Here is a 17,515-nt window from a genome sequence, read left to right on the forward strand (position 1 = left end):
GTAAAGGTAAAATTGATGTAAAAAATTAACAGCCTATAAATTTCTTACTGCTTCGCTACCGACTCTACTTTTTATGGTTTTAGAGTTTATTCCACTACACTGGGCTATGCCAATTGGTGGACTAGAGGTTTTATGTATATTGTGACACAAATTTAATGTCCTACTTGGTTAAAAAGCTTAAAGATTATAAATACACAGACCAGGTCATTTTATAATGATAATATTTTAAATAAGTGTAACGTTACTAAAGAGTATGTCGTGTTTATAAAAAATGTACGAATGTGCAGTATAGAGATATACATATATGTCATATATAGGCTACTAATCGTCGTTGCTTCGCCGGCGGAAGGCTTTAAAAAATAAATCAGTATGTTTTCAGCGCGGCACGTTTCTCTAATCCCATAAACGTATATAACTTATATATTTATTTGTCTCGTTTATATTGAAGATTAAATGCTACATCAACAGTTTGTTGATGTCTCCTGGTGGTCAAAAACTTTTTCTTATTTTACATGATCTAAAGTTAATTTACAGATAAATACATGCTTGTCAAAATTTCAAACAACACATTCAAATTTCATCAATATTTTTTGTTGAGAACTTTTGGTAAATGCTTGACTTAGCGTAGTCTTTTTCTAATTAATTAACACGAAGACTATATTTACCTTATATAGTCTATACCTTATTGTGATTCAATAGTAGTCACAGAAAGGTAAAACGTTTCCGAAATTAGTAGTTAATTTGGTTTATTTTACATTTTAAGTAAGTACACACAGTAAACACATTTAGCAACGATCAACGAAAGCAGTCTTACGTTTTTTTTTGTCATTAGACAACCCAATCTATATGAAGATTTTGATAAGACAGTTCCAAGTCAAAATCAAGATATTCTTTATTCAAATAGCCTCATAAGTCACTTTTTGATTGTCATGTTACAGTTTCAAAGTGCAAAGAGGTACCACCATCCAAACCACCGTTCACAATTCAATTTAATTAATTTATCTTGTCTAGATATCAACACATTCTATGTTCACTTTTCTATCATGAATATAAGATTATATTAAGTAATATGCGTCATTGTTCAATGTATTTTTGACATAAAATTTAAAATACTATCAGGCCAAGAAAATTACTTACTAAGGTTGCCTTACTAAGCTTTGAAATGAAACTAAATTCGTCCATAGAAAGTCCAAAAGTGCCATCAAAATTCAACGGATTTAACTTCGGAGGCATAGTGCGTCAAGAACATGAAAATGAAACTCACACAATTAGCCTTCGAATGTTTTAATTACTCGACAAAAAAAGAACATATAGTACGTTTTAACATCGCAGCTTTACAGGAAAAAATCCTGAAAAGCCCGACAAAGCAACATTTTTTTCCTAGACTTTACAGCTCATTACCTCTCTGAAAGCGTACCTTGTACGTATAAGTGATTCTAGATCCTTATAGGGCGTTAGAAAAATTCTACAGCCAGGCGCCCTAACGAGCCATGGGCATATGAAATGCTTCCATTGGCTTTACGATTTCAAAGTACATTATATAACACGTCCGAATTAAATTTATCCTTTAAAGTCCTTACTGGGAACTACGTCTGACACTCTGTATATAGTCGGGTAATACTACGGTATGAAGGTAACGGTCTAACTGATCTCATATTATTTCAGTGGGCTTCGCGATGTGCTAGGCGGTGGACGTGTCGCTCCCGTTTTCCTCGGTGTTTTCCGTACGAAGCGAAACTTTTTACGCAGTGTTGTAATATAATTATGTGAGAGTTTTATGACTATTAATTAGTTTGGTGTTGAATGGACGTTCGATCTCGGAGTTTCCTTGATTAGGTGAGGATTAATAAGATATTTTACTGAAAAGGTGAATTATGGGTAAAATATTTTATGTTACTTGAAACTTGTTAACCGCGGCTTCGCTGGCGTTTTAGGTTAGGTTGTCATGTCTTAGGTAAAAAAAATGCTTATTCTTTCTTGGAGTTCAAGTTTGTTTTAGACCAATAAAATTCGGTTCAGAGGTTTGTTAGTGAAAGAGCTATAGACAAATCTATACTACTCGTAATGAATCATCAGCGACAAATGAACAGATAATAATAAAAAAATAATTATTGCTAATTTTTGCCATACATTGAAATCCACTGTTAGCAATGCAATGCAAGTTAAGGAATCTTTTAATCTCTTGCTAATTACCTTCTAGTCATTCAATTGAAAAACTGAAGTCACAGTATCTACTTTCAATCAAATCAAATAAATTTTATTCAAGTAAACTTCACAATGAAGCGATTTTGAATCGTCAATAATTAAATACTACCACCGTTTGGGAAAGCAGCTTCTAGCGAGAAGAAACGGCAAGAAACTCGCATAGTTGCTCTTCAAATAAACAGATTTACAATACTGTTTACAGTAATTAGTGTCCTATGATGGAACCCGAGAGTAACTCCAGGCGTTTCTTTGTAAAAAGTACTCTTTTAAACATTATATTATCTTAAATATATTGTAAACTGCCGTTAATACACCTATTTCTTTAAATTTCTCGCGTAATGATGAAATTAACTTTTATTAAATTAACAAATAAATTGCAGCTGTATATTCAACTAACTTGTAAGATCTTTTTCTTTTCTCATGTCTAATCTGACGCTGAAAGCAGAATAAGCGAGACGTACATAGCCGTGCCCTTAAATAATGAACAAAAGGTATTAAATTAGGATATTTGTCTATGACCAACTTGCTAAACGAAACTTGAAAAATGATTAAAAGAACTTATTATACGTTACGTTAACAGCCTGTAAACTTCCCACTGCTAGGCCTCTTCTCCCTTTGAAAAAAACTGATTTAATTAAAGTAGATTTAATTAGAGTTAAACTTAGTGGTAGGGCTTTGTGCAAGCCCGTCTGGGTAGGTACTACCCACTCATCAGTTATTCTACCGCCAAATAACAGTACTCAGTATTGTTGTGTTCCGGCTTGAAGGGTGAGTGAGCCAGTGTAACTACCGACACAAGGGACATAACATCTTAGTTCCCAAGGTTAGTGGCGCATTGACGATTTAATGAATAATTAATATTTCTTACAGCGTTTTTGTCTATGGGTAATGGTGACCACTTACCATCAGGTGGCCCATTTGCTCGTCCGCCAACCTATACCATAAAAAAGTGGCATGGCTTATTCAAATATTAAATAATCAAAGCTTCACTACGATTATGAGAGATCCTTAATATCATGAATATAATATAACAATTAAAATCTGATCAAGATATAATTGATAAATAATTAAAACTATAAACATTTTTAACTGGATATAGTTAAATCAATATGTATACTAGAAAAATAAGGGCAGATGTTTTATGCCAGATATTATATAACTATATATAAAACCTTCTCCGATTTATCTTCTGGTATAAGTTTTATGTACATTGGATTAGTAGTTTCTTCAGTTACGGAAAAAATGTCATCGTTTATCTTACATCTATACAGTATTGCATATAGTATTATAAAACCTTTTTAATGTAGACTTTTTTATAAGATTTTTGGTGCATGTGAAATGGTATTTTGAATTTAAATATGGAATCAAGTAAGATTAGCAATCAATTATTTCAGAGTTGAACTTAGAGGATCGAACCACTTTTTACTTAAACTTAAATAATTAATATGACATGATTTAAAATAATTAACGGATTTGTAAAATAAATTTTCATATTTTATCTCCCTAAGACACAGACATCAGTTCCGTTCCCTAACATCCTTGAAACTGTTTTTTTTTATGAAGGACTGTCATCGGTACGATTTAGCCGATTAGTTGTGTTAATCGTACCACGTATAAGTTCTTAAATCGTACCATAGGTTTTTAAGTCGTACCACTGAATTAAAGACAATACAATTTTCCACCAAATTATTTATTTTGAACATCCTACATATCCTTAGCCCAGCGGTGGGAAATTTACAGACTGTTGTTTTTGTTGTTGAAGGTATTGGTAGATTCTATACCATTATTATGTACCATCTTTTCTTAAAAATCAAAAAGTGAACTACATTTTCATTTTAGTTTCAAGTCGAAATTAAGATATTTTTAAAGCGTTTATGCAATTAAATGACAAGTGGTCACATCCACCACTTTGCCTTAACCATCTAAGTAAACTAAGTCAGACGAGCTCAGTCGGATCCAAGAAGCTAAATCACATAGCTCTAAAATCCTTTGGCTCACTCGCCCTTTAAATTGGAATATAGCAATACGAATTATTCATGTTTTCCAGTAGAATGACTAAGTAAGCTTCTTGCCGGTTCTGATAGGTAGAATCTACACTACCGGTGGTTGATTTAAATTCAATTGAACATACATATAAAATAATGAATAAGAGAATAAAATATGTATCTATATCTTATCTATCTATATTAAGATTATGAATGTGAAAGTAACTCTGTCTGTCTGTTCGTCTGTCACTCTTTCAAGACCAAGCTGCTGAACCGAATTTGATGAAATTTGGTATGAAGCAAACTTGAACTCCAATGAAGGACATAGGCTACTTTTTTGCCAACACATGACAACCAATACTCTTAAACGCGAGCGACCTACTAGTGTATATATTTTGAATAAAAAATGTTTTCCTAAGTTGAAATGTAGATAACCTAAACCTAATAATAAGTAAGGTTGGAAAATATGACATATTCGGAAACTTTAGACCTCAGTTTCCAATAGTACCATTTTGGCGCTTAAGCTCTTCTTCCCTTCCTCTGATGTTTTGATTTATTTGTCTAATATCTAGTGCGTTATTAAACCTTAACTTTACAGGCATTAACTGATATAAAATAGTAGTATAAATTATACATATATATGTACATGTATACGATATAAGTGATGAGACTTAGTTAACGATATTATATCATGCAATTCCATTTTTGAACGTAAAAACCTTCATAAACAGATAACGAGGGGTTTCGTTCGTTCTTTATAAATGACGTAACACAAAAAAAAAAAAACAAAAAAATACCGTAAAAAATATATTTCTGAAAAGATCAAACAGGTTTGTAAAACATTTACCATGAAATAAATTTGTTTATATTTACATTTTATTTATTACGCCGTGGTCGTTTTTATATAGTTGTTTTTAATTTTGATATTGTCACTCTTTGATTATTTATAGTCTGTGAAAGCTGAGGACGCGTCGAAAAAAATAGTACTGGCAGTTAACTCCACGCACATTAGTATAGTATGACGCAACTCAGATGTAGCATCGGCAAATTCAATAAAACGGATTACTGCAGATTTATACAACCGATAAAATAGCTCCCTATCTTGCCATTCGACGCTATTCGTCGCTATAGATTCTGGCGTCAGTTCAACCCGAGAAAGCAGGTGCATGTAAATCGACGTGTCAAATTGACGAATATATTAAATCATATGATATTACAAGTTATTACGTTTGTGTAAAGATCATATTCGCATAAGAAAAAAATATTGATAATTTGGGATATCGTATAATACGATACAAGCTGTAGCATCGGCAAAATTCTTAAAACTGATCAAATCCGACTCAAGTACGCTATCCTATATTATTTAATATTTATTTCTTACTTCAATATGATCTTTACACAAACGTAATAACTTGAAATATTATATGACCTAATATTTTCGTCAATTTGACACGTCGACATGGTTTAACTGACGCGAGAATCTATAGCGACAAAAAGCGTCGAACGGCGCGATAGGGAGCTATTTCTATTGGCTGTGTCGCCAGTAATCGGTTGCATTGCATTTTGCGATGCTATATCTAAGTTGTGTCGTATTATAAAGTAATATGAAGTTTGGCGAGTTTCAAATGTAGCTGTCACGCACACAGAGATAATAAAGTTGGGTCATTTGTTTTAGTGGTGTGTGCTGTGTGTGTGTGTATGTGTGTGTGTATGTGTGTGTGTAAATAAATAATCTTGCTGTCTTTTAAAATGTTTTTGTATCTGTGTTCCCTACTGTGGGCATAGCAGGTTAGACTTATTCAAGGGGTGAAAAGGTGGCCGTATATTAGAGGCCGTATGATACAATCTTGGAACACGGATAAGGCGTATTAGATGGCTTCTTAAGCACCTTTTCCTAAGGGAGGTATCCAGTGATAGCAACCAGTCGTTGGACTTAAGACGGATCCAAGACAGATGAAGTTTATATTTTCTGTCATGATAATCAGTCTAAGATAGAGGGAAGTATTAGGGTCTCCAAATATAAAAGGGTTGGTTCAACATTAGACAGTTTTTTACATTTTTTTTGTATTGCATCGGCTTTGAAATTTTAAATATTCTGTATTTGTACTGCCCACACTTTAAATAATATCTGTTGTTGAATCTCTGAATCTGAGGAATACGTTCGTGGCTTGTAAGCCTGTATAAAAAGTTATAGTCATAACGATCATGTTAATATTATAGAAGTTTATGTCTGTCAGCGATAGCAAATATATCAGCAAGTTTAAAGCAACGATGGTGACATAATATATAATATGTGATAAGCTCACTTTTAGGATAATAGGTTAAACAGAGGCGACGTAACCTCATACATAGTATAGCAGTATATAAAAGTATTACAATCACAAAAATCACTTTCTGAATTGGTGGTAGGGCCTTGTGCAAGCTTGTCTGGGTAGGTACCACCCACTTATCAGTTATTCTATCGCCAAACAACAGTACTCAGTATTATTACGTTCCGGTTTGAAGGGTGAGTGAGCCTGTGCAACTACAGGCACAAGGGACATAACATCTTAGTTCCCAAGGTTGGTGGCGCATTGACGATGTAAGGAATGGTTAATATTTCTTACAGCGTCATTGTCTATGGGTGATGGTGACCACTTACCATCAGGTGGCCCATATGCTGATCCGCCAACCTATACCATAAAAAGAATAGGTACGCTCAGGAATAGGTACAATTTTAAATCGGAAATATTATGAATTCAATATTTGTAAGGATTTAAAATCTATTTATTACAATATTATGAAGAGCTAAAATGTTTTTCTGTGTAGGTTCTATAATCTTCAGAACTAAGGAAAAATTTCAATTTTTTTTCATGATATTTATATCACATTGTGCTTCGCACTTGAGCGTTTAAATTAATATATAACTAATAAAACTAGCTTAAGTGACTCCTGATATTAGCTATGTGTATAAAAGTTCCGTAAAAATTGATCCAGTCGTTCCAGATATTAACTGGAACAAAAAGATAGACAGATAAAATTGTAAATATCTTTGTGTCGTATTGTGTTAAGTAAAATATACGTATAGTCTTTGTTTAAGATATAACTTGTTGTTCTTTTATAAAGATTATTAGTCAAATTCCGATCAACAACAAACAACAACAGCCTGTAAATTCCCACTGCTGGGCTAAAGGCCTCCTCTCTCTTTGAGGAGAAGGTTTGGAACATATTCGACCACAGTGTTCCAATGCGGGTTGGTGGAATACACAGGTGGCAGAATTTCTATGAAATTTATCACATGCAGGTGTCCTTACGATATTTTCCTTCACCGCTGAGCACGATATGAGTTATAAAGACAAATTAAGCACATGAATCAGCGGTGCTTACCTGGGTTTGAACCCGCAATCATCGGTTAAGAAGCACGCGTTCTAAGTACTGGGCCATCTCGACTCTCAATTCAATTCCGATCAGATTATTTTTTATATATAATGAAGTGATTCTCAACTAATTATTACATATAATACATATACTATATTAATCAGTGGCCAAGAACCAAAATCGTGGGTTAAGGCGAATAGAGCTGACAAAAAATATTAGGTTCCGTACAAAATCACCCAGAGCTCGGAAGTTAGGGCGTATTTTTTATTTACTGCACCTGTCATGTACAAAGTCCAGCATAACACGATGACTGGTTTGACTGGGAAATCAATGATTAGGTCTCATATTACAAACATAGTGCTTATGTAATATATTACTATGCTGAGTTAAACAAGACTAATATACTACGATACAACTAATAGAGAATAACTCTTATAATATATCCTTGGTAAATAATTTTTCACGGACCCCGATTTAAAACAAGGAAGTATCAAGGCAAGCATTGAAGCATAAGCTGTCTCTTTTCTGTCACTTGATTTCTCATTTGAAAGAAGAAGACGCAAGATTAGTTAATTTACGTACCTTTAATAAGATTTGAAGGTATATTTTTGTTAGAAGTTTATGTAAACGCTCGTTATACGGCTTTCCTGTTCATTTATCATTTCATACTTGTTGACTTCCAGGCAGGATATATTACATACCTACATGTATATATATGTATGGCTGTATTTTTAAGAGTTGAATTAGGGTAACTTCTGAGATTCTTACTGGTTCTTTTCGGTAAAATCAACATTTCCAATCGGTTGTAGTTTATAATATAGTTTGTTAAATGACGATCCAAAGGAGCTTGTAAAAGCTTGAATAAAGTATGTTGTGATTTCAATTATTTAGCTTAAAACTTTAGCTAGAAGTGGTTGAATTGTATTGTAGGATTACGATGTGTTTACACGTCTCTTGGTGGCCGAATTCAAGGTATTAAGATTTAAAGTTTTGTTAAGAGTGTTGTGTTTTAAGAAGATTCAAACAAGACACTCTAAGGTTTAATGTAAGCAGAGACCGACGCGTTAATAGTAAATTGAGGAAATCAGGCATCAATTGAGCCACTGAGTTTAATTTGACCACACGCCATGTTCACTACGTCACAGCTAATATGACGTTATATTAGCAACTGATGACTCGCCCTAACTTCGCACGGGTGTCATACTGATACTAAATATACGATAGAATTTTTTCATTTACATCACATTAGAAACTTCTAAAATTATCAATGTACCTTAACTATATTGTCCATGTATTATATACAAAAACATTCTCTCGAATCACTGTATTTATTAAAAAAAACTGCATCAAAATCCGTTGCATAATTTTAAAGACTAAGCATACATAGGGACAGACAGCGGTAAGCGACTTTGTTTTATACTATAGAATGATAATGATAATGATGACGTACATTTTTAGTCTATGCCTTCTTAAATAAAACAAATGAGTGAAAACGATTTACAAGCATAATACCATGTCATCACCATTATATATTTGAATGCCAATCATGTTTCTCTATTTCAACTGAAAATTAATAACAACCAATCAAATTGCGTCAAATTTGATAATTATTAAAGACCGATTTTTGATTCGATATACAAAATTAAGATGTTTTATTAAAAATAAAAATGGATACTGTATTGTTTAAAGTCTTCTTCGGCGCGTATAAACGAGTTTTACGTATTGATTTTTTACCAGTAAATCTTTTTACCAGTAAATCTTTGCAGTAAATTGAAGAAAGAATCTCATCAAAAGGGCTAGAAACATTACCTCGGTACTTAACTTAGAATGCCGAGAACATTACACTTCGGAAATAAACAACAGCGAGCTGTGAGTATCACTCAGTTATCGGTCTTATTTTTTTAACAGCGTTTCAATGCTCCCAAACTTCAATTCTGTATTTTTAGACGACAGTGTGTGTATGCCCATATGTACGTTAGTTTTTTCTATCTACGGACTAAATACATTTTGATAACTAATTCTGCTGTCGACTGTACCATCCATGGTGTAATAGCCTTATTCCTGATCCTTCAAGCCTTATTCCTGATCCTTCAAGCCTTATTCCTGATCCTTCAAGCCTTATCCTTGAGTAGGATTTAGGAATTATAAAGATTTTGAAGGCGATTGAAGTAATATATATGTGGTGGATTTTTATTGTGAATTGGGGCTGGAGATGAATTAAAAAAATTAGGCACAATAAATTTCAGTAATGCTTGTTCGGGCTTGAACCCGAAACCATTGGTATTATAGTCATCACTTCTTATAGATAAATATGAATAATATTTTCTGTCGCTTTCTGATTTAAATTGGTCGTAAAAGTATTGTAATTTTTATTAGAAATTCTTACTTATGTATTTATTATACTAGATACTCCGGAGTGTCCCGTGGTACACCACAAGAGACAGAAAGGGTACCGTTACTTCTTAGTCTAACGCGTGAAGCAGGGTTAATGAGTAAATACATTGTCAGCGAGAACAAAAAGGGTTTAGCAATTTTCCTGTACAACAATTTCGTAGTTAGGATCAATTGAAAAATAAAAATAAAACTCTAGAAACGTATATATATTTTCAGCGTTACTATTGAATTAACCATTTTGTAGATAACGCACGTCTGGAATCGAAAGAAACGATCGTTTCCAGGGCGTTTCGAGAATTTTTCAAGCAATACTTTTTGGGAACAAAATAACAATTTTAGGTTTTCTCTCTTTCGCTTTCTAAGGTCTACTTATAGTCTTATAAAGTCAGTTTAATTTCGGTTATATCAAATCAAATCAAACCAAATCAAAATAAACTTTATTCAAGTAGGCATTTACAAGCACTTTTGAATCGTCATTTTACAATTAAGTGAAGCTACCACCGGTTCGGAATGTAGATTCTACCTAGGAGCAATTTTGATTTTTTCATTTTGAATATTTCATCTAGAAAATCGGTCAGTAAGTAAATCAAACGTGTGACACATTATAAAACTAAGTGTTCAGACAGTCTATCTGCCTGAACGTGAGACTTAAGAATTTTTGAATCAGTTTGGTATGATTTTCACCAATGGGCGGATATTATTCTTTGCAGAGATAGCAAATGGACCACCGCCCATGGACATCTGCATCACCGGGAATTTTACCGAATATGCTTTACCGGGATTAAATAAATGAAAGTTGAGTGATTTATGGGAAAGTTTTGGGTGTATAATTTAGTAAGGTTTTGTGCAAATTGACTATGAACAGATATCACGATAATTGTAGATAATTTTTTGTAAACGAATGGATATATGTATGATATATAAATTTTTGTAGCCTGTTAGCCTACACGTGCAAGCAACTAAAATATATTTGGATGTTTAGGTCATCGCTAAATGAAACATAAACATAAATGTCGAAATTTAATAGAATATGTTTTTAGATGGATTCCAGGAACAAATTGTTTTTAGATAGGACCTATCGTGTTTTGTATTCTACGTAAAATTATTCAGAATAACATCAACATCATAAATATCGATACAACAAAAATTCCCTAATCCTTCGAGTTCAATAATAATTTGTTAATAAATTACTTTCAAAGTAAATTTTGATAACTCAAAGAATTAGTTAACTTTTATTTACTTAAGACGTTAAATTGAATTAAGTTTCGTTTCGCTGCTCAACCTTTAGATCCCGATTATTTCCACCGCGTAATTTACTTTGGTTAAATTCAAATCTGTTTCGAATGGTTCAGTAAACGGCTATAAATATTGAACCCCATGATTTGAAGTCGGACTCCTGAGATCTAGACACACGGTAGCCCGTCAGTCTAGTTGAGGTGATAGAACTGACGAGCACCGTGTGCCCCTCATAACTCCAAAATTATTTCACATAAGCGTATCGAATTAGGCTCATGTCTTTTATTAACCCTCCCCGGTAAGAGTTAAGATATTAAGTAAAACTCCGATATTCTAGCAGTGTTTTTCCGTGTGTCTAAAATCAGTCAGCTACCTGACACTTTATCTGGTTGTATCCAACTTCAGTTAATAAATGTGGTATATCTTGGTGATAGGGCTTGGTGTAAACTCAATCATGTATTTTTCCACCAAGCAGGAAATACTTAGTATTACTGAGTTACTACAGGCACAAAAGAAAAAGCATCTTAGTTTCCAAGATCGTGGCGATTTAGTGACGTAAGTGATGATTCATACGTGTCAACGTCTTTGGGCAAGTGATTGTTTTCAATCCTTTAGCCCATTTGCCAGTCTACCTATTTCCAATAGAAATCTGAAGATGTTTTCTCCGACTGAAGGTAATGACTGAAAGTTTATCCCCGGAAATTTCTAATACATCTGAGATGAAATATCTTACGCCTGGAATTGCACTGGCTGAAATGATCCGGAGACTGGTGTATAATAATTGTAAGTGGATGGTGGTGGAGCATGTTTCGTTGAAAGATCAACTTGTATAATTCCTATCAAGTTTTGCATTTCTGTTTCAGTAACTCCTAGGATTCGGTTATTCGAACTTTAAAAAGAGTGCTTTCTATGGCAAAATTCTGGCGTAAATGATAGATAGGCCAGTATAATGACAAATGATAAGGAGATGTCTTGTTTTAGTGTTCAAAAACTAACTAATGACTTGAGTAAAGACATACCCAGCATGCGTATCCGCCGGTTTAATACAATTAATGAGTTTTATGTTCACATCCTGGACAAGATCAAACAATTTTCTTCTTTTTAAGACATAGTTCATAACTTGACATAGTCATAGTGATAAATATAAGTAGGTATATAATAAATAATAATCATTCCTTACTTAAACGCGTTGTTTTGCGCCTGCAGTTACTCAGACTCGCTCCACAATAATACTAAGTATTGCTGTATGACGGTGGATAGAACATGAGTATAACCTGAGCTGAAATGGTCCAGTGGTTAGAACGAGTGCATCTTAACAGATGATTTCGGGTTCAAACCCAGGCAAGCACCACTATATATATGTGCAATTTTTGTTTATAATTCATCTCATGCTCGGCGGTGAAGGAAAACATCGTGAGTAAACCTGCATGTATCTAATTTCATCGAAATTCTGCCACATGTGAATTCGACCAACCCGAATTGGAACAGCGTGGTGGAATATGTTCTAAAGCCTCTCCTTAGTGAGAGAGGAGGCATTAGCCCAGCAGTGGGAAATTTACAGGCTGTTACTTTACTTTTAACCTATCCGGATAAGTTCGAACAAAACCTCATCGTGAGGTAAACTCAGAACGCATACTTAAATTCTTAATATTGTCTACGTCGCATATCACTTCCTGAATTTTCACGATCGTGTTCTACAGTCACTTTTTCTTACAAAATACCTCATCAGTCACCAATTCTCCAGTTTGACTTTCTGCTCCTAATAAAGAAAAAATAATCTTAAGATTAATAAAAACAGCTACCTACATAAATTTATTTACTTGGTTGTAGGGCTTTGTACAAGCCCGTCTGGGTAGGTACCACCCACTCACCAGTTATTCTACTGCCAAATAACAGTAATCAGTATTGTTGTGTTTCGATTTTAAGGGTGAGTGAGCCAGTGTAACTACAGGCACAAGGGACATAAGTTCCCAAGGTTGGTGACACATTGACGATGTAAGGAATAGTTAATATTTCTTACAGCGTCATTATCTATGGATAATGGTGACCACTTACCATTAGGTGGCCCATATACTCGTCCGCCAACCTATACCATAAAAAAATAATTGCAGATACTGATGATGAGAGAGATATAACTATTGCTATTCAACTGTATAATCTTTATTTGTGTTAGTTTGTGCTTATCATTTGTTATTACTAGTCATATACTAAAGCCGGGCAGTTTAGTATAGTTAATAATCTTCATACCCCGAGAGATACTTAACTAAAGTAACAACATTTAAAGCACATTGCAGGGCTAAGGCTTCCTTTTATTGTTGCAAATTAATTCCAACATCCTACTCTTATGCAGGTCTGTAGAAACACGTAGAAGTCTAAAGATATTATTTATTTACGTTTTGGTGACCATATTTTCGTATCTCCATATTTCTCGGGGACAAACTATTCTAAATGTGGTACAGTTCGTTACAGACCTTATAAAATCGAATTGTACCAAAAAAAAATACAGTAGAACGCCGACTTTCCGAATTAGTTGAAACTGGGGGCGCTTCGGATAATCGGACATAGCCTGGTAATAAATAAAAAATAACTGTCACATAAAGAACAAACTTTATTATGTTTAACAAACACATTCCTACAATAACGCTCACTGGAACATCTCGATCAGAGTTAGTTACAACCTCAGGCCTTAACAAAATTCAAAGTATAAAAATTGCTTGGTTTTAATTTTTTTATATTAAGTTTATGAACGATTCGGATAATTAGGTATTCAGTTAATCGGCGTTCAGATAATCGGAGTTCTACTAATTATTAAGTTCTACTACTAATTAATTATTGTGTATCTATTTTTAACCTTCTGGGGTCACGGCCAGGCGCAGACATAAATACAATATTGATAATCTCGAATCATGTTTTACAATTTTCAAATAGCAATTCAAAAGCAACAGGTCGTAAGTGCCAGTCCCCTCCCAGTGATAACAGGGTGTGTTGACAAAGTTATAAGACATTTTAAATCCTTATTATCAGGAGAGGTTTAGCAATCTGATTTGATCCTTATTACAATGACGCTTGTTTGGTTATTTGTTTATCACTGGGGCACTTACGACTTGTTACTTTTAATTTGTTATTTGATTATATTTGATACATGTTTAAAACAAAATGCTATAAAGTTTACAAATGACTAAAAAAAAAATTATAAATGTCTAACATATTACGTTTGTAGATTTAAAATAATTGTAATAGTATCTACACGGACGAATTGTACGAAAGACGTATGAAATAGATTTGGGGATTTCAGTGAAATATTGGTTCAACTCCGGGAATGTAAATAGCACTTTTAGGTATATAATATCTGGATGCACCATTGGGTAAACTACATATCTCTTTAAATTGTTGGAGATTTGTAATGCTTTTAGGTTTTACGGAGTCTGTTCCTTATTCAAACATGTCAGATAGTCGAGTAACCGAAAATAACTGGTTCAAGGGTAAGTAACCAAAAAGAAGATTTCATTTATTTTTAATTTGTCTGGTGATGTTTTTGGTATTCTAAAAAAATATACTCTTAACTCTGTACAACGTGGTGAACAAAAAAACTGTCTCAAAAGCGGGTCACTTACTTAATATGAAACTACCCCTGATGTTGAAAATTATGTTGATTACAATAATATGCTATTAAAGATTTCCTAATTACCTATTATAATTACCATTATTTACTTGACCTTTTAAGGTTTATTTAGGATCGGTATTGTATAATCTTCTATTAATTACCAAATTGTAACAAACATAAATATTATATTCCCATTATTGGGCATAAGTGATACAGGATCGAGACGTTATGGAACTTATTTGACCACGCAATTCCGGTGCTCTGATAATATGCAAGATTTCTTATATGCATATAGGTTTTTCATGATATATTCCTCAACCGTGCAGTGTGGAGGTGAATTAGTTTTATTTATTTATTTATTAAAGACCAACAAAATTACATGCGGATATTTTACATAAAAACTATCTATCCTTAGGTTGCAATTATACATATAATTTCATTTAAAGGCAGTTACAGCTAACATAAAATGTAAAACTATACGAAAACATATAAGGCTAAAATTAAAACTCAAACTAGGACTGTGAAGTCATATGTAAGTAGATATGAATTTACAAAACATAAGCTAAATGATAAAAATAAGCTAACTTAAAAAAGAACAACAAACGATTATGTTTAAAGCTAAATAGTATACTTCTTAAGTACACATCATGGTTGACATCATAAGATTGTGCTTATTAATAATAATAAATATTGTACAACATCACATCCATTTACTCTGATCCCAAAGTACGACACAACTTAGATGTGACATCGGCATAATTCGTAAAACCGATCATATCCGAATTAAGTAAGCTATCCCAAATTACCAATATTTATTTCTTATGTGAATATGAATTTTACACAAACGTAATAGCTTTTAATATCATCTGACCTGATGATTTGATTTATTCGTCAATTTGACACGTCGATATACATGCATTTGCTTTCTCTGGTTGAACTGACGCGGTGCGATAGGGACCTATTTCTATTGGTTGTATAAATCGTTAGTAATCAGTTTTATTGAATTTGCCGATGCTACATCTAAGATGTGTCGTACTATAGTAGCTAATGCACTTGTGTTATGGATAATAAGAAGTAACGAAGTTACCAGAAATATCGAGACCTAAGACAACATAGAAAACTAATGAAATCGGCGTACGCATAAAAGAAGGTGTACGCACTACTTCACTAAGGGTGTCAATTGTGTTTATGTATAAATTTATTGCTATATCATTTTTTTTTAGTTTTTATTTAAGCTTTGTTATTGTCATTAGATAATGTGTAATGTTCTTTTTTGTTCTTTATTTTTCAATGAATATTGGTCCTGAATAAACGTTTTCTGATTCTGACGTTGTGCATATATGTATCCACTCACCTGTGCACTTATAAAATTTTTACTGAGAATATTTGTACGGAACCCTATCCTAAGAGTATGTTATCTAATTTGTAACGTAATATTCCTAAAACTAGATATAACACTGGCGTAATAAGCGTTTGTCATTGCTATACGATTGATTGGAGGACAGTTCGAAAGCTTGTAAATCGAATTGAATAAAACTTCGAAATCCAATCAGCGTATTCTGAATCCATGATTCGGTGAAATAAAATAAAAAGTAAATGCTTCATAATAAAGGTATTGCACAATTTTCAGTTACAGCGTTTCACGCTTTCGTTAAAATGAAGTAACCACCTGCACTGCAGCGATTGAACTGTCTAAAAGATATACCAGATGTCATAAACGTGGTCCCTTTGTAAGCGTTTTTACTTAATCCACCAGCTGGTTCTCTCTCAATATTCTTAAGTCTGTGGCTATAATTATGTACGATTTGTTCGTGATAGATTTTTTTTAATAAAGAAAACTTTTTTAACGTGACCTCTTTTAAGATTTCATTATTACCATTAATATATAATTTGATGCATATCATTATACAGTTCTTTATGATAAAGATATTTGGATCGACAAATGGGCTAGCTGATGGTGAGTGGTCTTCACCAGCCATATCCACTGGCCCTTTAAGACCCATTCCTTACATTATCAATCCACTTTTCGAACAAAGATGTTTTGTCTCATGTTCGTGTATTTCCACTGGCTCACTAACCCTTCCAGCACCACACATCAATACTTATTATTGCTGTGTTGTGCTAGACTATGTAATTAATGGTGGCTACTTAGAAGGGCTTACACAAAGCACTACTCAAGTAATTTTCATTACAAGAAATCATCAATGAATGGCCTTTTATTAGTAATTATAAATATGCTGATTTAAAATGTTATATCCAGTTGCGTTGTTCGTTTGTTAGTAACATACATATAAATTCATTCGATTTCGTTCCTCGAAAAAGAGCCGTTCGACCTATTTGCTCGCTCGGTACTCCCTTTGGGGATATTTTTAACGAAGTTGGAATAACGACAGTAGCGCCACTGTATTTATATGAATGTTATGTGTGTGTGTCTATAGAAAATATTGTTATTTTTTTTTATTGTACACTTAACTGAACTAAACCCATGTTTGCATAGCTTGAAAGAGTCATGTTAATATTATAATACTAATAATAATATATTCTTTATTGTACACCAAGATAAGTATAACACACAGAAAATAAATATAACAAAATAAAGCATAGCACAAAAGGCTGCCTTATCGCTGAAGAGCGATCTCTACCAGGTAACCTAATATTATTGTTTTTTTTTTTTTATTTATATACTTTCCCTTTTGCTTTTTTTAATGGATATGTTATATCCTCTCGAGTTGTA

General features: G+C 33.2%; 1 protein-coding gene across 1 annotated transcript in view; it reads left to right on the top strand.

Moving 5' to 3' along the window:
• The first annotated feature begins 1,680 nt into the window (after positions 1-1,680).
• Positions 1,681-17,515, top strand: part of LOC124538753 (hemicentin-2-like) — a 225,165-nt gene continuing 209,330 nt past the window's right edge. The window contains exon 1 of the mRNA XM_047115935.1: positions 1,681-1,836. The gene's annotated coding sequence lies outside the window, so the exon portion shown is untranslated. The remainder of the gene's footprint in view (positions 1,837-17,515) is intronic.

The sequence above is a fragment of the Vanessa cardui genome, chromosome 21 (genome assembly GCF_905220365.1).
Source record: "Vanessa cardui chromosome 21, ilVanCard2.1, whole genome shotgun sequence".
Classification (NCBI taxonomy): Eukaryota; Metazoa; Arthropoda; class Insecta; order Lepidoptera; family Nymphalidae; genus Vanessa; species Vanessa cardui.